Source organism: Ornithorhynchus anatinus, chromosome X1 (assembly GCF_004115215.2).
Source record: "Ornithorhynchus anatinus isolate Pmale09 chromosome X1, mOrnAna1.pri.v4, whole genome shotgun sequence".
NCBI lineage: Eukaryota > Metazoa > Chordata > Mammalia > Monotremata > Ornithorhynchidae > Ornithorhynchus > Ornithorhynchus anatinus.
This window is the reverse complement of record NC_041749.1, coordinates 25,454,453-25,460,016: the sequence shown is the minus strand read 5'-3', so window position 1 is coordinate 25,460,016 and position 5,564 is coordinate 25,454,453. Positions and strand designations below refer to the sequence as shown.

The 5,564-nt window shown below is 40.5% G+C and overlaps 1 non-coding gene across 1 annotated transcript; it reads left to right on the top strand.

Moving 5' to 3' along the window:
• Window positions 1-4,308: 4,308 nt before the first annotated feature.
• Window positions 4,309-4,446, top strand: LOC114807284. The gene has a single exon (XR_003755335.1). It is a non-coding gene; the product is annotated as a small nucleolar RNA SNORA7 (small nucleolar RNA).
• Window positions 4,447-5,564: the final 1,118 nt, after the last annotated feature.

Here is a 5,564-nt window from a genome sequence, read left to right as displayed (position 1 = left end):
GAGACAGGGGAATAAACTAGATGACCTCTTAGGGGCTGTTAGAGTTTGATTCACTACATTGGCAGTCCTTAGAAATACGTACTTGCTGAGCTGTGGATTGTTTGATGCCTATGAATTTAAACAGAAAGTTAATAGGAGGCATAAAAGCAGTACAGAAGATAAAGGATCATCAGAACAAGAATTAAGTTTTTGGTTCTGTCCCCACCATACCCCTGTTGCTAGAAGACAAAACAAAAAACCAACTGTCTCCCAAATCACCCAATATGGAATTTGATCTAGACCTCCTCCATTTCAGTAAGTTAAGGCACTTTTATTTCAGTCCTGAAGGAGGTTGAAATATGCCTCCTTTTTAAAAATGTATTTTTCTTTCTTCACAGTCGCCTAGAATTAGGATATTAGATGTAAAAATAATTTAGTAAAACACTTTATGTGATACCTAATATAAACACCCTGCGATTCAGGCTCTTTAATAAGGACCACATTAAATATGTCTCTCTAGGAGCCAGGCTATGTACCAACACTGCCCTCCTCTGGAAAGGACCAAATTTGGCAAAGTTGTCTTCTCTTCTACATTTTCAAAGAGAGTCAGGTTTATTTAAACTAAAACATCTTCTTTTCTTTCTGGCGCTCAGGCCCAGACCCTCGTGATAGGCATAGTTATTGGCAGTTTCCACCGCAGGTAACATCTTGTTATTATGTGACAGACCTGTTCTCTTAAAAAACAAAGAAATGAGCAGTCCGATGTTATCCGAAGAGAATATGCTAAGCATCAGCCAGTTGGGGACCTGAGATAAATGGAAAAAAAGAGGAATCACAGGAGAGATAAGGGAGTGCTGTTAATTTTACCAAGAAAACAGAACATGAGTGAATAATGCCTAAGATCCACTAGAAACTATTCCTCAACAGCTCCAGTAAAACAAATTATTAAATTATTCTGCAACAGTTCAGAAGAAATACAGCCCTTTTATTTGAGGTAAAGGAAGAAAAGGGTAAGTGTCATATTCTCTTTTGGTTACTTGGGAAAACCTGGTACTTAAACTTCAAGCCCAAGTTGGAATTTGGAAAGAAGCAGAGAAGCAAAGAAAGTCTGACACCCAGGGGGTTGGGCTTGGTAAAATATTCCGAATGATTCTTTTCTGAAAAACAAACCTGCACTAACATCGTTCCTTCTTTCCCCAAGGACTGAGGAGGAATGCCTCTTAAAAGCCCATAGCATCACCTGAAAATTTCTGCAACCACCTTCTGGCCCAACTTCCTCTCAACTAAAATGCCGGTTCAATAATTTTAGAGTTTCAGGATTAAAATGTGGTGGGATGACAGCATAGCCAAGGTTGGGGCAGAGGGAGAGGGAAGAAAGAAGGAAGACCACACCTTTTAGTTGGGGATGGCTAAGAGGGGAGAGAGAATAAAGGAAGTAGTGGGAACCTTTTCAGGAATGAGAAAAGAAAAAAACAAAACCTTGCCAACATAAAATCATGTAATGATGGGGTCAAATATTACAGTTGATCATTTCTTTGAGTTCTTCCTGTATACCCTTACGCTAAAACCTCAGCTGCAGCCCCATAAAAGGCCATTAGGTAGTCATTTTACTTATTACATGCCATATGTTTCCATATAAATTTGCCCCGAGGCCCTGGGGCAAATCTCCACCGAGTTTCACCTTTCCTAAAATTCACAAATTTTCCCAACTCAGATTTTTCTCCCCAGTTAGTGGCAATGACCTTTCTAACCCAAATATCCTCCCAGGGAGAAAGAAGGCAGCTTTGGCCAGCTGCTCTTCCATTAGCAACTTGCAGGGGATCCACCATGTAATTACCCCGTACTTCAGTGGTTATTATTTGTACCTAAATAAAGTGATATCAAAGAGACCAGTCACATGAAAGCTTTAAACTTGGAGTACTATAATTTAACAAAATGGTGCCTAAAATAAGCAGAGATCTCTACTTAAATCTATGGATGGAGTTTAGGGCCTGGAGAGATTTCCAGAGATTCTATTCTTGTTTGTTATTCCTGTAATGCTGCATCGATAGGAGGTTCTGCAAAGGACAACGTTAAGCACACATTCTCTCTTTGAACACACTGAGTGCCGAGATTTTAAATCCCAAATAAAACCCACACACCCAGGCTCCATTTTTACCTCCGGAATTGCATTGTCACTGGGCCTCCATTTGCCTGACCTTATGCATATTCACATTAGGAGATGATGACTATTTCTAGACCATAAAATACTAACTGAAGGACAGATAGATTATATAGCATGTCTTCTAAAGTGGCAGGTTGCTATGGTTTCCCACCGAAAAGAACAAAATTCTCTCCATTAGGTTATCTGAAATCTGCATAGTACTGCACCAAAATGTTCCATCTGAAAAACAGACTGTCCTTTAATCAGTGTTCCATCTGCTCAAACTCAGATTCCATTGTCCTCCAGATCAGTTCCTCTGTGGGAACAGGATGTGGCCTTGGAAGAACTGTGTGATAGGATACAATGGGAATCGACAGAATTTCAGTTGGAGGTAAAAGAAAAAAATAATAATAATCACCACTCCCCTTCCTTTGTTAACCAGGACTGGTGCTAATATTTGGTGGCACTAATGAACCATCAAATGACTGATATCCGTCTGTACTAGAATGGAGAACCAGCTCACAGCAGACTTTTACAGAAAAAAATAACAACAACAACAAAAAAACCCACGCTTTCCATTAGAGACCAAATAGTTATCTAAATTTGAGGAGTCTCCAAGTTGATCATCCCCAGTGACCCTTCAGTAAATGTTTCATGATTTATCTAGTGGTCTTAGACCAAGGATAACCTTGGTACTAATGACTGAAAAGCACTGATCTAAAGAGATGGAACAGAAAAGACCCATTTGCAGATATTTCCCAGACAAATATATCTTCCAACAGAATAAATCTATATGAGTTCAGTAAATCCTTCAACTGCTTACCTGTAAAGACATCCATAGTTCCATATTCTAGATGGAATCAAATTTTGAGATGGCTTTAGGAAAGGAAGCTAGTCTTAGTGAAAAGGAAAATAAGACAGAAACCAGTAATGAGTTGGAAAAGCTGTCAATGGAATTTATCACCACTCAGGATGCCACACCATAGGGCCCAGTTGACCAGAGTATCAATCTTTAGTAATGTATTTCTAGCTGCATTAATCCAGGTGCAATTAAAAGCACAAAACCCTCAATGAATTGCTGAGGTATAAAGTGTTGCATTGGTGGGTTTTTTTTTTAATTGAAAGTTCTAATTTGGGAAAGCATGAGATTTGGAAGGAAAAAAAAAGGCTCTTCTCAATCACATCACAGGAAATGCAAACTCGGTTCAAATGCCAGTGTCAGGAAATGCATTGCCTCGCCTTGGGCAGGACCATGCTGAGAGATTTAGCAGGGAAAATTACAAAGATAGGTAAAACAAAGCAGATTGGGTGAAAAGTGTCTGAGACTCCCTTGGAGCAGAAGTGAGACAACCTGCGCTCTTGAGATTGTGCTGTTGGAAATCAAACGATTAACATAGGCATTTGGAACACATTCTTACATTCCCAACTGTTTCCTTGTCATCATCACTACAGACACTTGTACTTAATTCCTCCAGAGACTTGGCTTATTTCGCTTCCCTCTGAACTTGTTAAGAAATGCCCTCCCTGAGGTAATAAGCCTAAACCTAGCTGGATATACGACACTGTCTAATATACCACTGACTCACTGTAAAACCTATTTTTTTGCCCTTCATACACTAAAACATGTATTCAAGTCACCTGATCGGAATCTGCTTTCAGGAATCGTGTACCTACCTACACACCAAAGAGAATAAATACTTAAGTAATTTAGGTGTCTGCAATAAGCACGGTCTGGTGGATAGAGCACAGGCCTGGGAGTCTTGATTCTATTTAGTTGCCACTGTTTTTATGAGATGTTCTTCCCCTTGACTCTATTTATTGCCATTGTTCTTGTCTGCCTGTCTCCCCCGATTAGACTGTAAGCCCGTCAAACGGCAGGGACTGTCTCTATCTGTTGCCGACTTGTTCATTCCAAGCGCTTAGTACAGTGCTCTGCACATAGTAAGCGCTCAATAAATACTATTGAATGAATGAATGAATGAATGAATGAGTCAGAAAGACCTGGGTTCATTCATTCACTCAATCATATTCTAATCCCAGCTCTGGCACTTGTCTGCTGTGTGACCTTGGGCAAGTCACTTAACTTCTCTGTGCCTCAGTTACCTCAACTATAAAATGGGGACTAAGACTGAGAGCCTTACGTCCAACTGTGTCCAACCTGATTATCTTGTATCTACTCCAGAATGCTCCTCTCAGGGTCACACCTGGAGAGTTTCCAGTAGTCTACCAGTCTTGACTATGGGAGGGAGAGTCAAGCAGAGGCCTATCCATTCCATAGCTAGCTTGGGCAGTGGCTAACGAGTGGAAGGCAATCTGCTACAAGTCAAAACTCACGTGTGCTGGGCAGCAGCGGTATGGGAGAGAGTCGAGGGTGGAGACTCAAGCTTACTGCGTGGAAGGAAGCAACAGTAAATCACTTCAATATTTTTACCAAGAAAATTCTATGGATACACTTCAGAATGATTGCAGGTGGAGTTGGGGCGTTCGGGGAGAGATGTGTCCATCGCGTCGCTGTGGGTCGGAGAAGACTCGACAGCATAAGACAAGATGAGACCCCAGAACATACTACAGTACCTGGCACATAGTAAGTGCTTAACAAATATCACAATTATTGTTATGGGTTTACTAATTTGCATCTGTAACTACTGAACACTACTGAACTCTGTCCCTCATGAGGAAGATTTCAGCAAAAGAAAAGAAGAAATTAGTTCTACTTAGCTAAAACTATGCTACCACCACATAAGGACTACTACATGTAATGATGATCACAACATGTTGGAGAGGATGAAAATGAAGTATAGAAATGACCTAAAAGAAGCATGGCCTAGTGGAAAGAGAATAGGACTTGGAGACAGGAGACCTGGGTTCTAATCCTGTCTCTGCTACTTGCCTGCTGTGTGGTCTTGGGCAAGTCACTTAATTTCTCTATTCTTCAATTTCTTAATTGGTGAAATGGTGATTAAATATCTGTTTTTTCTCTCCCTTACACTATGACCCCCATGTGGGACAGGGGTTGTGTCCAATCTGCATATATTGGATCTACCTTCACACTTAAGAAATTCCACAATTAATACTATTAAAAGGACAACCTAGAGGACTACTGGGGGTGGAGAAGTTCCACTATGAAGACCAAATGAAAAATTTAAGTTTTTCTGTTTGAAAAGGCAAGGACTGGGAAGGGATGTGATTGACGTTTATAAAATCTTGAAGGGAACAGCCAGGCAAACCCAATATCAAGCCCGTAACTCGGGGCTTCAAAGCAACTGGTGCAACGTTAAGGTGATAGGTCCAAAACAAGCAAGGGAAAGATATAAAAGCATATGGAATGCATAAGCTCCTCATGGCCAGGGAATATGTCTAAATGCTCTGCACACAGTAAACTCTCACTAAATATGATTTGATTGATTATATTGTCCTCTACCAAGTTCTTAGTACAGTGCTC